Genomic DNA, 18,244 nt, shown 5'->3' with positions numbered 1-18,244 from the left:
CACATCTTTAACATTGAAAGTAGTACCTCATATAAAGATTGTAATGGATGAAGAGCAGAAAGCCTGGAGAGCAGGAAGCCTGAAGGGAAGATCCCATGGACTGCATGTGATAGAAGAACAGTTCAAACTTTAGGGGGCAGGAGAATCCCCAGCACAGCTACTTTTAAAAAGCAGATTCCTGAGCCTCACACCAAGACACTTCCACTCAGCCATCTCCACTATTGCCATGTCCTCCCTGGTGACTCTGTAGCCCACAGGCCACACCTGAGAAACTGACTACTCAGTTCTACCTCGCAGAGTAAGCAGGTGGATGTATCCGTCACTGTGAATGCTTTCCAGGGTGACAGCTGTGGAGCAGGAGAGTTGTTTATAGAATCATGCCAAATACCGGAGACGGGACAAGCGGAATTACCATTTTGCTTTTGGAGGGACTTGGGGTTATAGTCATCCCCAAAAGTCAGCATCTTTTATCTCCCAGGCAACTTTATAGCTGCAAACCTGATATTTTCCTTAAAATTTTTTTTTTTACCAATCACATCACATGATGACTCCATTCAGGAAATAAGAAAACCCACATCATGGATTTAAACTTCTCAGAGGTCTCCAATTCTCTTACTCGATGGGGCTGTTAGATAACTGTTGCTACTACTTGTCCCCTGCCCCAGCTCTTCACTGCCATTTGTATTTCTTGCAAAGTGGAATCTGCTACTGACTGACAGGATTCTTTTCCAGACATCTCGATCTGTTTCCTGTCTGGCCTTTCTCTGCCCACAACTCCCCACATCCAGTTGCACGGGCCCACTGTTGTAGAGCTGTGCATGGCGGCTGGTATGGCTGGGTCGAGTGGCATTTACCTTGTTCAGCATCTGTTTGTAAGGGGTTTATGTGAAAGCAAAGGAGCCTTCATATATTGAGATGCCACTCGCTGACCTGGCTTCCTGCTCTCGTCTTCGGTACCCTCAAAAGCTCTCTTATCCTGTGCCCTCCTCAGCTTCTTGACTGAAGTGAGTGTCTATTGCTCCTGGATTTTTACATTTGGTGCTATCAGAAAAGTTGAGGTAGCTGTACAGAGAAACCCTGTAGTTATCCAAATAGGAAACCAAAGCGGCTCCTGGACAGTTTTATCTGGAGGCCTCCCTGCTTTTGTAAGCTGCCCATACAGTAATACTGTTCCCTGATTGGGAAGGATCTTGTTCAGGATGCTGGCAATTTGACGTGAATGTGCTGGAGGAAGTCTGTATGGACTCTCTCCTTGGAGAGGCCAGATGGCAGCAAAGTCTAGAGGTCTAAGTCCCACTTTGCCCAGAGGTGCCTGAGGAACAGCAGCCTGCTGACAGCTTGAAGTATGGTGCGCTGGATAATTGGCTTCCTCATTTAGTAATTTGTCTGCTTTCTTTCCTCTTCCTCTGCTTCCTCTCTTCTTGTAAACTGATAGCCTCCTGCCTCTTCAGTAGACTGATAGAGAGTCCCCTGAGCCGCAGCCAAGGGGAGGGGTGCCAGAGCCCCAGGTAGAGGGTCATTTGGAAAGCTGACACAGAAAATCTCCATCTTTTTTGCCTGAGCTTCCTCTGCTTGCTCATCTTGACTTCATCTCTCCCTCTCATTCCCCCACGTGTCACTGTCCCTTGCCACTTCATCTCCTGTTTTTCCTTCTCTTTTTAGGGGTGATTTCCCCTATTTTGTCTCTTTCTACTTTTTTAAAAAAAATTCTTTCCTTTTTCTTTTATCCCTCTTATTCTATCTTCTTTGTTGTCTTTCCTTTTGCTACTCAGCTAGTTGAAATTGAATTCAAAAAAGGAAATTATACACATTTATTCAGGTTACGGTATCTTTTTCTTTCTTCACATATACCTATCTGTATTTTTAAGAAAAAAATTAAAAACACATTTCTGGCTCATTCTGATACCTTCATCTGCTCAAATGTGTTTGTCTTTAGGTGTCAGAAGTTCCGGGACACAACATCTCTGCTTCATTGCAAGTGCAGATGCACCACACGGAGCTTTTGCCCTTGGACCTGGAGAACGATGTCTGGTTTCACTTAATAAGTCATTTTGTTCTCCAGGTGGAATTCCGATTATTCTGTGGCAAACTTAGGAGCAGACCTGCCTCTGGTCTGGAAGGGTTAGGTCAAATGTCTTAGCCTGCTTTCAATCTGGAAGGCAACATAGCTGTCTGCCAGCTCATAGGTGTTGTCCCCAGATGTTGGACCATCTTGACAGCAGAGCTAGAAGACTGTCTCTGCCTCTGCCTCCCAGTAGACCAGTTGGCTCCTGGTCATTACTGTTGTTTCTACCATCACAAGGCAACCTGAGCGAAACCCACTGACAAAGGACCTTCTCACAGGGAAAGGGGTCAGCTGCCACAGTCTGTTATAGTTTTGCATTTTTGTTTGTTTTTTAGTTATAGTTTACAAGGGCAACCTAGGCCAGTGACTCCCTTTTTGTTTAGTGAGTAGAGGGCAGGCTATGCAGTCAAGTGTTCCAGTTCAAATCCCAGCTCTGCCAACTTCGTGACCTTAGGCTAAGTGACTCGCCCCCTCTGAATGTCAATTCCCACATAAGCTTTGTGAGAAACTGTCTCTTGTTTTTAGCTGTGTCCCTAGGATCTAACATACAATCTATCATAGTTTTTCAGTAAATTTATTCAAGGGGATGAAGGTAAGGTTAAGACCAAGAACTTCATGCCAAATAGTTTGGGTTCAGATTCCAATCTGCCCCTTACTAATTCTATGAACTTGGGCAAGTCACTTCATCTGTGCTGTTTCTTTGGGAAAATAGGATTTATATTAGTTTCCTAGGGTTGCCATAATCAATTAACACAATATTGATAGCTTTAAACAACAGAAGTTTATTCTTTCAAAACTATGGAGGGCAGAAGTCCAAAATCAAGGTGTTGGAGAGCTGTGCTCCCTCGGGGGGCTCCAAGGGAAGGTCGTCCCTGCCTCTCCCAGCTTCTGGTGGCTCCCCCAGCCACTGGTTGCAGCAGCGGCGCTCCATTCTCTGCCTTGATCTTCATGGGACCTTTTTATCTTCTGTCCTGTAAAGATGCTTCTCCTTGGATTTAGGATGTTTGAATAATTCAAGATATTTTCATCTTGAGATCCTTACCTTAATTAGACCTGTGAAAAAAATCCCTTTTCCAAATAAGTTCCCATTCATAGGTTCCAGGGATTAGGGCATGCTTTTTAGGGACCACCATTCAACCTGCTGCAGGGTTGTCATGAGGATTAATTGAGTTAATACATGTAAATGCTCAGGACAGTGCCTTGAGGTTAGTAAGGGTGAACTAAGTGCCTTTTTAGATTTTGTCATGAGTAGTCCCATAATAAACGCTGAGACAGATGTGTGTAAATTCTAGAGTGTCTGGCACACAGTAAGAGCTCAGGGAATGTTACTGATGTGTTAATTTAGCAAATCTGTTTTAAAGGCCTACTGTGTGCCAGGTGCTCCTTTCCAGGTACAGAGAATGCAGTCATAATGCATAAAGTGTGATAAGGAAGGACAGAGAGGGCAGAAAGACCCTTGCCCTTGTGCTTCCGCTCTAGCCTCTGTATGACGATGGTCCTCACCATCGCCGCTGCCGCTGCCTCACATGCCAGCCTCCAGTGCCGAGGTGCCCTAACATGCTGCTGAAGAATGAGTTTCTATGCGGAAGAGGTCAGAGAAAGCAGCCCACAGTCGAAACCAAATTTCTGCTTGTGGTTTCAGAAGCATGAAAGATCAATTTTAGTTTTAGCAAAGCAGAGTTCAAAGGTTTGGGGTTTGGTTTTCTAAGGAGCTTTTTTGCTTTTTTTAATTTGCTGGGATCTGGTAGAGGAACAAGGGACATCAATCTTGTCTGAAACTTCTGTCAGCTCCTGGTCTTGTGGTGGTGCCCCGGCTGCTGGGGGAAGGGCGTGGGCAGCATGCTGGCCCAGCGCGGGCAGCGCTGTCAGGATGAGGCCTAGAGGCCTGTGGGCCTTGGGCCACGGGGTACATTAACCTCAGAGAGCAGCGTTGCTGGTCCCCGTTGCCGTGACAACAGCAGACTGTGCCAGGAGACCCAGAGAACAAATTAAATGGAAGGAAATTGCTGGTGCCCTAGGAAGAAAAAAAGAAATTAAAGCAAGCTTCTCAGGAATCTGTGGACATTGCTGTGACCTTCACTCTTGTGTGGAACATGTCAGCAAGGACCACCTTGGGTATGGGGTTTGGGAGGACCTGCCCTGCCATCAGGGTGACCTTCAGAGGAGGAAGACAGATTGCACAAATTACAGCGCTAACTTTCCCTGACCGGCCCCAGAACAAGAAACCCTGCAATGGGTGGCAGGCTGTGCTGAACCATGGCAGCGATGGCCTGTTTTATCTTCCAGATCATCCCACATCTGTTGAGTTTGCCCTGATGGGACACAGTGACCTGGAAACTCACACAGAGCTCTGTTTGGGAATAGACTGTATAGAAAATAAACATGTGGGATAAATAAAGCACAGGGCAGGAAGCAATGGTTTAAAAAAGTTACCAGGAAAACCACGGGTGAGGTCAGGTTCAGAATCATACTGTTTCGGAGGCCCTCAGAACTGACATCACTCAGATTGCTCAACAGAGACCTCCAAGTGGAGCAGTTGCTTTTGGAGTTTGCCCAGCGCTTCGTGTGCTACCAGGCAGAAGAGCCCTGACCTACTTTTTTTCTTTTCTCTCCCTCTCTCTCTCTTAATAGAAAGTTCTGCTGCTTGTTGTGTGGCTTCAAACAAGGCAGTGAACTTGAAGAAGTGGGGTCTTTGGGTTTGGGGACTATTTCGTATGTCAGAGTCCAAGTGTCCTGCACAGAGATGAGCCAGCCTCCACGTGGGCTGCACAAGGATAGACCGAAGCCAGAGCCTTGGCATAGAGTCATTCTCCTTCCTTGTGCCCCTGACTCAACCGGGGCTGCAACCTAGGGTGCTGTGATTCTGTGTTTAGGGTTCTGCCCTGTTGAGAAAGAGATAAAGTGGCCTCTGGAGGGGACACACCAGTGGCAGACTGCAATGCAGCCTCCTTGTGACTGGATTGTGGATTACCAAGGCCTTGCTACAAATGCACCAGTGACTTTTTTTTTTTATATAATTAATTTTATTATTTATTTATTTTTATGCAGTGCTGAGAATCGAACCCAGTGCCTCACACATGCTAGGCAAGTGCTCTGCCACCGAGCTACAGCCCCAGCCCACCAATGGCTTTCTTTTGCACTTAGAACAACATCCAGCTCTTTGCCGTGGTCCAAGGCCCACTGGACCTGGTTTCTGCTGACTTCTCTGACCTCATCCACCAACGCCCACCTTTTTCATGCCTTTCCAGCTGCATGCCGCTGCACTTCCTGATCTCCACATTGCACAAACTTGTTTCCTCCTCAGGGTCTTTGCACAGAGTTCTTACCTGGGTTAGTCAGCTTTTTGTCACTGTGGCCAAAATACCTGACGAGAACAACTTAGATGAGGAAAAGTTTATGTTGGCTCATGGTTTCAGAGTTTCAATCCATGGGTGGTGACTCCATTGCTCAGGGTCCAAGTTGAGGCAGCGCATCATGGCAAATGGTTGGTGGCAAAGGAATGCTGCTCTGCGCATGGCAGCTGGGAAGCAGAGAAGAGGGGACAAGGGCTGCAGAGAAAATGAACCCTTCCAGGGCATGCCCCCGCCTGCCCACCTGCCTACTGTTACCACCCATGTAAGTTCATTCAAACTAGGATGGACCGATTAGGTTACAGCTCTTACAATCTAATCACTTCATGTCTGAATATCCCTTCATCAACACAGAAGCTCTTGAGGGACATCTTATATCCAAACCATAATTTTACCTCTGCTTGGGAGACTCTGTCCTCAGATCCCCATGTGCTGACTCCTCTGATTTGCACTCAGATATCACTCTCTCAGATAGACCTTTGCCACTTCTGTGTCCAAAATTGTCCTGTCCTCACGGGTCACTACTGATCACAGCCCTCTGCTTCATTGCTGCGGGGCACTCAGCACTATCTGAAGTCATCTGATTCATTGACGTGTTTATTCTTTTATCAATGTTGCTCCTCCCCGAGAGCATAAGCTACGTGAAAGCAGGACCTGTCACTCTTGTTTCCCAATTAGCCCAACATCTGAAATAGTTCCTGCTTTATAGTTGGTACTCAATAAATAGTTGCTGTGGCACAGCCTGTAGTCCCAGCAGCGTGGGAGGCTGAGGCAGGAGGACTGCAAGTTTGAAATCAGCCTCAGTCACTTAGCAAGGCCCTAAGCAACTTAGTGAGACCCTGTGTTAAAATAAAAAATAAAAAGGGTTGGGGATGTGGCTCAGTGGCCCCAGGGTTCAATACCTGGTACAAGAAAAAAAAAAAAAAAAAAAAAAAAAAAGATTTGTTGAGTGAATGACACAAGAGAGTGGGCCCTAAGGAATAAGTAACAAGTTTCCCTTGGCCCAGTGAACCTGTTTGCCAGTGATGCAGACTGTCTCTCCCTGGCGATGCATTTAGTCAAGGGCTCATCTAATGGAACCCTGTGATCCTTGTGTTGGGTCAGAACATCCCGTTCAAAGATTCCAGAAAAGAAGATGCTTGCATCAACCTACTGTGCCCTCAGTCCCTGACTTCAAGGGAAACTTCTTGCTGAGGTGTACCCACAGGAAGAGAAGCCCCCTGGGTCTCCAAATATGATTTGTTTGGATTCCAGACTCTGACATTTGGCCTGACCAAATGTGTTATTTCAGGATATCACAAAAGATACCTCAGTGTTCTGTATTTCACACTAATTAGGTACCTTCATCTCTTTGTTTTGTTTTGTTTTTGATGCAATATTCATGGCATTCATTTAGTAAGAAAAAAATATGATCCCATTATTTCCTATCTGCTAAAAACATTTGGTGGCAAGATAGCACTCAGCCCGTGTGGCCGTCAGCATCTCCAGTCCCTTGTGAGTAAATACCATTTCTCAGATTCTTCTTTAACAACATCTTACAGGAGTTAGCCCTTGCGAAGGTCTTATTTCTACTTCCTGCCATCTTTCTTTGAAAAGATTGATTAACTAGACATTTCCTCCCTTCTGTCCACGCATCACAGTGTGGAGCAGCCTCTCATGGTGCACTGATACCAGGTGCCAACTTGTCTGAGTCTAGTGAGACGCAACACCCACACATGCAGCGAGTCACATGAAGGGGCTTTATCACTTGTAGATGGCAGCAAGGGACCAGAGAAGCCTAGGATTCGTTATGAGCAGCGCCCCCAGGGGCCTAGGAAATCAGCACAGGCAGATGGGAGTCTCCACTGTGTGTCACCCACACCACAATGAAGGGACCCCTGACAGCAGCCCGGTTTGGGTTTATGTACACTGGGGACATATGACTCACTGAGATACAGCCTTGGAGGATGGCTTGTTTCTAAGAGAGGCTGGAACGGGTTCGGTTCTGGGCTGCAAAAGCCAGCTGCTCCCCGTCTCAGAATATTACACTCCCAGCACGTGCTCTGGTTATTTGTGAGAAAGAGAATAGAATCGGGTTAGCCCATGGCCACTGTCCTGTTCACAGTGCCAGGCTTCCCTGACCTGATAACATCTTTGTGCTTACTTTTAAATTTTTCTTTTGATTATAAAATATTGCACTCTGCACAAACAACGCGAGAGACACCACTTACACTCAGATTAACACGTGTCAATGTTTTCGTCATATTCGCTTCAGGTCTTTAGTTTTTTAAGACATGAAACGTAATCACACCTAAAGTCCTCCCCTCTTTCTGCAAAAAAAAAAAAAACTAACTGAAAGTCGATTTGCATCAGGCTTCCTTCCCACTGTTCACATAACAGTATATAATACTATTTATATTTTAATGACTTAAGCGGCATTATTTTGTATAGGTTTTCAAACTTTTTTCTTTTGATATTATGTTTTGCAGACTTAGTCTTGTTGATTCAGTAGACCTATTTCATTTTAGCTGCTGCTTGGCATCCACTTTGTGAATATAGTGCAATTTGTTTATTCACTACCCTATCATGTTGATATTGACCTTTTCCATTTTTTACAATTATACACAATGCCAAAATGAACAACTTTATATACATTTCCTTTTGCATTTGTATGAACTTTCCTTCATCATATATGTCAAAGTAGAATTAATGGATCATAAAGTATGTGCCTTTTAAAACAGAGATTAAGAAATCACTCTAACATCCATATGTCAGAGAAAACATTCAGCCTTTGGTTTTTTGGGATTGACTTATCTCACTTAGCATGATATTCTCCATCCATTTACCAACAAATGCCATAATTTCATTCTTCTTTAAAGCTGAATAATATTCCATTATGTATATATATATACACCACAGTTTCTTTATCCACTGAACTGTGGAAGGACACCTAGGTTGGTTCCATAGTTTAGCTATTATGATTGAACTGCTAAAAACACTGATGTGGCTGTGTCACTGTAGAATGCTGATTTTTAAGTCCTTTGGGTATAGGCCAAGTAGTGGGATAGCTGGGATAGCTGGCCAAATGGTGGCTCCATTCCAAGTTTCTGAGGAATCTCCATACTGCTTTCTATAATGGTTGCACCCAATTTGCAGTCCCACCAGCAATGTATGAGTGAACCTTTTTCCCCACTTCCTCACCAACATTTATTGTTGCTTGTATTCTTGATAATCGCCATTCTGATTGAAGCGAGATGAAATCTTAGGGCTAAGGAAGAATAGAGTCACTTTAGATCAGGTAGAGGGGAGTCTTGGGAGGGGAAGTGGCATGGCAGCCGGAAGATAGTAGAGTGAAACAGATATTATTACCTCATGACTATATGACTGCATGACTGATATGATCCTACAATATGTGCAGTAAGAAAAATGCAAAATTATATGCCCTTTATGTATAATTTATCAAAATGCATAAATGTATTCTACTGTCATGCATAACTAATTAGAACAAGTAAAAAATTTTAAAAAAGAAAATGCATTCCTATTATGTAATTTTTTTAATGTTTGTATTTGCCAGATTGTTAATAAGATTAAGCATCTTTTTTTTGTTTGTTTGTTTTGGTATTGAGGATTGCACCAGGGGTACTTTACCACTGAACTACATCCCAGCCCTTTTTATTTTTTATTTTGAGACAGGCTTGCTACATTCCTGAAGTTGTCCTCAAACTTGCAATCCTCCTACCTCAGCCTCCTGAGTTGTTGGGTTACTGGAGGGTGCCACCACACTTAGCTCAGCAGCTTTTCATTTGTTTATGGGATATTTTGAGGGGGGGGATTAGGTTTGTTTTCAATGAATTACCAATTTATGTTCTTTATCAATTTCTGTATTAGGTTGACTCTTTTTCTACTGATTTTTAGGAGTTCTTTAGAAAGCGTGGATAGTAATCTACCAAATCTCCTCTCACTTGGTTGTCTTTTTAATTTTGATTCTTTTATCATAGAGTTTTAAATTTTTCATGTTGCCTAATTAATAAACTGTTTCTTTATACATCATGTTTTTTATAGTTTGTTCAAACTATAAAAACTATTCCTACAGCAATAGATTGCTGATTTTTTTCCATTCAGATTTTTCATTCATCTAGAATTAATCTTGTGTATGGTGTGAGCTGAGAATTGAGCTTTTATTTTTCCCGATGGATCACCAGTAGTCCCAGCCTCACATTTGGAATGATTTTACCTTTATTAGGAATCCTTAATAGAGACTATGCAGGGGTAAAGGAAATGGGCTTGTCCTATTCCAAAGGTCCAACCCGGTAGTTCTTCCCATACTCAAGGCCAGTGATTCTCAAACTCTAGGCTACCCAAGAACCACTAGAGGACTGAGTCAGAAATGCACATTCCTCAGACCCACTCCAGAACACTCCATCAGACTCTACGAGGGGAGAGTCCAGGAATCTGTATTTCAAACAAATATCACAGGTGAGTTTGATGCTAGTGACCAGTGAACCAAACTGAGAAGCCCTGTCTGTCACAGTAGAATGTTCAGTTGTCCCTTCTCCATACTTTACATTTTCCAGGGGCTTAAATATACTCTCCAACCTTATGCCACATTCTTACCCTCATCTGTTAAATGACCCCAGCTCTCTCTCCTAATGAAAACAGGAAGAATTCCAAACTTCCATCTTCTATGCTTGTAGTGGACACTTTACTGCTTCTAAGGGAGCCAGATCATATTTGTTAGGCTGATAAAAATGAACTTCAGGGAGTTCAAAGAACCCAGAGAGATTCATAGTACATGCCTGTTTTCTGCTCAATTTGCATATTTCATGCAATTAACTCTTTTTCTGTGCAATTTTGCTATTTCGTGCAGAATCTGTGGTGTTTATTCTGGTTGGACACCTGAAAGGAATTCTGCACTTGGAAGACAATTGAATTATTATTCACCCATAAGCACCTACCCTTGGAGGTGTTTTCCCTGGCTGCTGTCTGTAGAGGCACTTCCCAGGGGAGGCCCGGGCAGCCTATGATCTAAGTAAACCCTTTCTTGGGATACCTAGACTTCTTGGCACCAGGGGGCCAGGCAGCCTTTCATGTTTCAGGAGTAGGAAGATTGAGTTTCTCATACTTGGATGTATAAGTGTGGAGGGGCAACATGGATGAGTTACTGGTGCTAACAAAGGCCTGTCTGCTCAGTTTGAATGTTAACAAGGGCAGAGAAGAAATATTACTTAATGCGAGAGCACATGAGGTCCACCTCCTAGGAGAAGGTGTAAAACCAGATGAAAATTCAAAAGGCCTACCTGGAATATTTATTTTTTAACTTGTAAGGGAGGCAGTATTTTCTATTTTTCATCTTGAGGGGCACTTTTGGTATGATATTATGATGGTTCTGGCTGTCAGAATAGCATGCTAAATACAAAGAAATCATTAGGAAACATCTATTCTCCTTGTTACCTTATCTTCAGGCAAATTCCAGACCCCAACAAGAGAACAGTAGAAAATCCTGCCACTGAATAAATACCTCTCCATACAAGTTCTAAAAACCAAATGTTATCACTCTCAGAGTTTTTCCTTTGACTTTAAATGGGAAATCTGGCCTGTCCTTCCTCCCTCCCTCCCTCCTTCCCTCCCTCTCTTCCTTCCTTCCTTCCTTCCCTTCTTTCCCATCGCAGTACTGGGGGTTGAACCCTGGACCTTGAGCATGCTAGGCAAGTGCTCTACCATGAAACTATACCCCCAACCTTGATCTTTCCCACTGATGAGGAAGATTTCCCTGTCTTCAAATAGGTTTCAGAATAAAATTAAATTTCTAATTTTTGTCTATGTTCTGAGTATTATTGGCTCAGATAAGTAAGGCATAGGGGCAAAAAATGACTCATGTAAACAAATACGCCCAGTTGTTGGGAAACCAGTGGGAAATCCCTGGAAAAGGGTCACCTTTCTAACAGGTGTGCTTCTCTCTGATTTATCTCTCTGGGTCTCTCTTGGGAAATGCTTTGCTGTGTGTTTGCCTGGTGTTGACAATACTGAGTCCACCTCCTAGGCCACAGATAAAATAGAATTGTTCATTATTAACTTCTTGGACTTTGCACGGACACCTGCTTATGCAATTTAGTGATCCCTGGTGGCCGGAAACCCTTGGAGGTGTGGACTATCTTCACATCCGCCACACAGATACTGCAGCCTGGCTCAGGTCACCTGCATACACAATTTTCCAATGACAAAACAGATCTTGAAGTGGTTACAGTACAATCTACCTATAGTTATATGTACAGAACAATATTTGAGTATGAGAATGGAAAGTCAGATGCATTTATGATGTTAATGAAGACTGGGAGATATGCAAATATTTGGCTGTAATCTGTATTATCTTTAAAATAGATCCAGCTGTAGAAAGAAGCATAGACTTAAATTTAGGTGTGACACCCAATTCTGTTTTCTTATTACTAAACAGTATTGTTCATCTTGGGATTACAGGAAAGTCCTGTATAATTCCTTGTTAAATTGATTGACAGCCCTTCCTTCTTCAGTGATGGAAACTGAAACAGGGCCTCATGCATGCTAGCCAAGCACTGTACCACTGAGCTGCACCCCCAGATCCCCAAAGTATACAGGGCTTTTGCTGCATATATAGAGGGTTAAGTTTTTAACATGATGTTAAATGTTGACTCCTTGAAATCAATGACCATAAGGTGGCTATTGATAATTAGATTTTGTTTCTGTTGATATGTACATAGTTAGCTCATCCTTATCTATATTAAAGGTAGTGAAATATATCCTTTTCCCTTCTTCATGGACATGTGGAATAAGAAAAGAGGAGCCAAGAATAGATAGGCTGCTTGCAGACCCAGCTGCGTTTCATGCATCAGGCATAGTGGAGTTCCCCTATGAGTGTTAGTGCACAAACACGTCCTGGTAGCTCCAATATTAATTAGAAGACGTTTTCCTTGATGCACATCCCCGCTCAGCCACTATCCGATTCTTTCCCATTTGTCGTGCGATTTCCATAGCTCTTCTCCTTGGTCACCATCTTGACTCATCCCTGCACCCACCTTTCGTTTCCCCCTCAACCCACTCCATGTGGACCTCCGACCCCCTTTCACTGGCTTCTTCCCATACTGCTAAATCTAAGGTCTTTTGTGTCTTCATTTTCCGCAAACTCACAGCAGCATTCAACTGAGCATTTCTTCTTGAAACACTTTTTTTTCCCCTCTAGGATTTTTCTTCCTACTTTGCTGGCTACCTCTTGGCTTTTGCTATTGTGGGCTCCTTCCCCTATGCTCAGCCTCCAAATTTTGGCAAATCCAAGAGCTTGTTCCTGAGACCATCTTTCTTCATTGTAACTTTCCTCAACTAAGCTTTTAAAATCTCATTTTGTTTCAGATCATATATAAATTAAAGTCTTAAATCTCTATCTTCAGCTCCAACCTCTGCTTTGAACGCCAGAGTTCTAAAGTACATATCTGGCCATTTTCCTGTCATTTCTTCTTCAATATCTAACAGCCACCTCAAACTTAATATGTCTTAATATATCCCACCCCTAACTTGTTTCTTCTTGAATCTTCTGCAGCTCATTAAAGGATATCATTATCACTGGGCACAATGGCACTTGCCTGTAATCCCAGCTACATGAGGAGGCTGAGGCAGGAGGATCACAGATTCAGGGCCAGGCTGGACAACTTTGTAATGCCCTGTCTCAAAATAAAATAAAGTGGGTTGGAAATCTAGCTCAGTGGTGTCTCAGTGGTAGAGCATTTTCATAGCGTTGCCTGGGCGATCCCCAATAGTGCAAAAAAAGGAAAAGAAACAAAAACAAACAACAAAATGAGTGCTCAGGCTACAAACTTTGGCAAATCCTTTCACCTCTACCTTCACACTGCAATCTGTCCCTTCACTCCATTTCTTCTGTTCCCACCCCTGTGCCAGCGACTACCAACCTTCTACTGAACCATGGACTGTAGTGGCCTGCTACCTGCTTCCCCCGCATCCACCATTGATTCCTTATAAAATCCATTTCCTTACCTGGCAGCCAAATGATCTCTTTAAAAAGTAAATAGGTTCTTGTCACTCTGCCATTAGAAAAGTTCTAATGGACCATTTCCAATAATGCCTAACACCTTTCAGCTGAACCCTCACACAGGAAAACAAGAACAAACTCTGGAAGAAAAATAGATACACGGCTCACTACCTGCAGGGACTGGAGAGTGACCAAAAGCAGACACAGTTGGGAGGGAGTCTCTGTTTGAGAATTATGATGGATCCCAAATTATGATGGATCCTCTGAATTAATGCATCATGGGAGGTAGACCCAGAGTGAGGCTGACAGAACGCACCAAGTTATCAACTGTCAGCACTGCAGGGGAGAGAACTTGGAGCTTAAAGTCAGTCAAGGCACGTTGCTAAAATAATAAGATAATAATCAACACTATTTGGAGAAACGTTAAATCCCAAGGCTGTACAGCATTTCATTCCAACTCTCCAGGGCCCAATCCAAAATTGCTAGACATGAAGAAACAGGAGAAAGTGACTTAAACTCAAGCAAAGGCAATCTTTAGCTACCCGCTACGAGATGACCCCTAGGTTGGTTTTATCAGACAAGGATTTTTAAAGCAGCTGTTACAACTGGGTTCAAATACATAAAAGAAAATATGTTCACAATGAATGAATAAATAAAATCTCAGCAGAGAAAGAGAAACTATCCAAAAAACCAAATAGACATCTGCAAGTGAAAAATGCAATATCTGGAAGCAATTCACGGGGCGAGTTTAACAGAAAGTTGGAGACAATGGAAGCAAGTGTGCACAGACTCGGAGATGGATCAGTGGAAATAGCCTAAGCTGAAAAATAGAGAAGAAAAAGATTTTTTTTTTTCAAATGAGTAGAGCCTCACAGACAACATTAAAAGGTCTAACACATTTAATCAGAATTCCTGAAGAAGAGGAAGGAAAGGACTGGAAAAAATATATGAAGGAGTAATGACTCATATTTAGTAAACGTCCTACACTTAACAATTTATGAAGCCCAGTGAGCCCCAAGTAGAATAAATGCAAAGAAAAATATAGTTGGGCAAATCATAATCAAACATAGAAAAGCACAGATTAAGAACACATATTGAAAGCAGTCAGAGAGAAATGATGGAATGACTGTTGACCTTGTAATCTCTAGTCTGAAAATTAGGGAACGATAACTTTAAAGTACTGAGAGCAAAAGAAAAAAGTGTCAACCCAGTATCCCGTATGCAACAAAAATACCCTTGAAGAATGAAGAAGCTGGGCAAAGTAGTGCACGTCTGGAATTTCAGCAAATCTGGAGGCTGAGGCAGGAGAATATGAAGTTCAAGGCTGATCTGAGCAACTTAGTGAGACCCTCTCAAAATAAAATAAATAAATAAAACTGGAGGTGTAGCTCAGTGTAAAGCACCCCTGGGTTCAAGCCCCAATTACACAAAAGAAAACAAAATGAAGGGGGATAGTTACAGAGGGGCATTTGTAGATAAGCGAAAATGAAAATTTATTACTAGCTCCCTATACTATAAGAAATATTAAAAGAAATTCTGGCAGGTATTAGAAAGAAATTTGGATCTTCAGAAAGGGGTAAAGAAAGAGCACTGGACACAGGAAATATGTACATGAGTAAGAAAGACATGTCCCCCTCTAATTTCTTCAAAATACGTGTTACACAATTACAACATTGTGTTTTGGGTTTATTATTGTCTAACATGTATAAAAACTTGCATAATGAATGAGAATAGAGAAAAGGGTTCTTACATGTGAGGTTCTTACATTTATGTGCAATGATAAAAGTTGAATTCTAAGTAAACTGAAATGTTAAGGTGGTGTATTGTCATCTCTAGATCAACTACTCAAACAAAACAAAACCACAAAGAGGTAGAGCTTAAAGCTAATAGATAAATTACTGTGGAGTCCTAAAAGAAGTTTCATTTACCCAGAGGAAGGCAGAAAAACAGGAACAAACATAGGGAGAACAGGAAGAAAATAAAATACTGAAATATTAGGCCATAATCCAGTCATATAAATAATCAATTGTATTACATGTACATGGATAAATATTTCCATTAAAAGCAGATATTGACAAAATCCAACTATATGCTAAACATAAATAACCCATTTTAAGTATAAAGACAAAAATAGATTAAAGTAAATGGATAAAATATAATATGCATACAGTAAGCATAAGATAACTGGTTTGGCTATATTAATATCATATAGAGTAGATTTGAAGATAAAGAAATCAAAAGAAAAATATCTTAATAATATAATGATTAAATATCTTACTGATATAATGATAGAATGATTAGTTCATAACTTAGTCATCATACATGTTCATAGAAGGCATGAATAACACTATCAACCCATTTGATCTAGTTGATATTTATGCAATAACTGCAAAATAAACATTCTTTTCAAGTACTTGTAATACTTTGAACAAGATAAATGATACCCTGGACCATAAACAAGTCTATAAATTTATAAGGACTAAAGTTATGCAGATTATGTTTTCTGACTACAGTGGAACCAATTGGAATTAAAAATAGTAAGATATCTAGAAAAACTTCAAATGTTAGAAAAATAACACATTTCTTATTGGATCCTACTTATCATTAGACATTTAGCTTAAATTTAACCTTCTGTATTTGTCAGTTTTTTTCCCTGTTGCTATAAGGGAATACCTGAGACTGGGAACTTTATTTAGTTCACAGTTTTAGTGGCTGAAAATTTAAGACTGGGTAGCCCCATGGACTTAGCTTCTTGACCGGATGACATCATGGGAGATAACATGGGAGAATGTGTGAGAGGAAGAGATCACAAGGTGAGACAGGAGGTCAGAGAAAGATTGGACAAGGGTGGTGACAACCTTCCACTAGGTCCCACCTCTTAAAGGTCCCACCACCTCGTCATAGCACCATACAAGAACCAAGCCTTCAACACATGGCCCTTAGGGTACACATTACAATTATATCTAAGCTGTAGCCCCTCCTCATGAGGCCTTCCATGTCTGCCAATATCAGTTAAACTCCCCAGTGAAGTCCTGCTTCATCACTCTGCTTTACTCTTGTAGCACTGTTCATATTACCAGGTTCCCCCACCTCGCCACCCCAGGACTGGCGGTCGAAACTAGGTACTATACCACTGACCTTTTTCTTTTTAATTTTAAAACAGGTCTCACAAGTTGGGAGGCTGGCTTTGAACTTGAGATCCTCCTACGTCAGCCTCCCAAGTCCCTGGGATTACAGGACTGCGACAGTGTGCCCTGCTACCAGATATATTTCGTCAGGGTTGGTTTGTCTTCCCTCACTTACAAGTGAAATCTGAATGAGTAGGGACCTTATCACTATTACTGCTGAATGGTGGCTGCTCTCCCAATTTTATACTGATCATGTTCTTTTCTTTTTCTCTTTTTCTCTTTTCTTTTCTTTTCTTTCTTTTTTTTTTTTTTTTTTTTTTTGCCATAGTAGGGTTCAAACTCAAGGTCTCTTGCATGCTAGGCAAGCTGTCTGCTACTGAGCTACATCCTCAGTCCCTCATATTTTAAAAAGTGTTATCACTTAAGTGTGCATCCTAGATACTACGGTTTAGTCTTTTCCACATTTAAAAAAAAAAAAAATCTTGCCAGGTGCTCTCGTGCACTCTTATAATCTGAGCACTTGGGAGGCTGAGGTACGAGGATCACAAGTTCAAGGCCAGCCTCAGCAACTTAGTGAGGCCTTATCTCAAAATAAAAAATAAAAAGGGCTGGGATGTAGCTCAGTGGCAGAACATTTGCCTAGCATACTCAAGGCTGTGGGTTTGACCCCCAGTACTACAAAATACAAAAAAAAAAAAAAAAATTAAAAGACACTTAAATCTACAGATTTCCCAACATTCTTTTCTTTACATCTGTTCATTGAGAAATCAGAGGTGCTTGACCTATGGAGTTTCCCACAGTGTGGATTGGTTGATTGCAGTCCCATGCTAAGCTTCCACATGTTCACCTGTCCCTCGTATTCCCTACACACTGGCAATTAGGCCTGATGCCTTTGGCAAGACGACAAAAGGTACCCTGTTCCTTTATTAGGAGGCACATGATGCCTGAGGGTCCCCCTTTTTGTAATCTTAGTAACTACTGATGCATATTCCTTAGCCATTATTTCGTTGGTGATCTAGATTGGTGATATTCTAATTCTTTTGACATTTTTTATTTATTCACTAGAATAATTTTATCATAAAGAGGCGCTTTCTCTCATCTACCATCTGCTTATTACATAGTGGCACATTTTATAATTGAAAAGGCAAGTTAAGTGCTTTCCCTTACTTATCAAGTTTTAAAGATATCAGGTTAGTTCCTGGTCCTCATCAGAGGGGAACTTAAACTACCCATGAACTCAGAGGTGTCTCTTCCTTCCAGGTGAGCCTGGTGGCTCAAAAGCCCCCAGGCCAAGGCTCCAGAGTCATGTAACGTGACTTCCACTACATGTCATTGTCCCAAGTAAATCAAGGCCATCCTGATACAAAGAATAGAAATTAGATCCAGTTCTTGATGGGAGGAACAGCCGTTTTTTTACCACATTTAACCTAGAATACCTGGTTTCACTATAAATGTCTTCTCTGCTTTTTTGGTTTAGCTGTTTTTGTTTGTGAGGATTCAGGGAGATTCAAAGGCCACACCACTACTGCTGTCTTGACAGAATCCTCCTTCTGAATAGTTTCCTAACAACTTCTTCATGGAACCAGCCTCATATAAACAAGGAAGCCTCTAGCAGGTGAGGTGGCTGTGACCTTCTGCTGCCACATGTTCTACCCTTGAATCTTTGGGGATGGGAGGCCTTGACAACGCCCTGTCGCCCTGTCCATTT

General features: G+C 42.0%; 1 long non-coding RNA gene across 1 annotated transcript in view; it reads left to right on the top strand.

Annotated features, from left to right (window-relative positions):
- Nucleotides 1-17,245, top strand: part of LOC306664942 — a 29,771-nt gene extending 12,526 nt beyond the window's left edge. The window contains exon 2 of the long non-coding RNA XR_013764870.1: nucleotides 16,572-17,245. This is a non-coding gene — a long non-coding RNA (uncharacterized lncRNA). The remainder of the gene's footprint in view (nucleotides 1-16,571) is intronic.
- The last annotated feature ends 999 nt before the right edge of the window (nucleotides 17,246-18,244 follow it).

Source organism: Sciurus vulgaris (genome assembly GCF_902686455.1).
Source record: "Sciurus vulgaris genome assembly, chromosome: 6".
NCBI lineage: Eukaryota > Metazoa > Chordata > Mammalia > Rodentia > Sciuridae > Sciurus > Sciurus vulgaris.
This window is presented reverse-complemented; position numbering and strand designations above follow the sequence as displayed.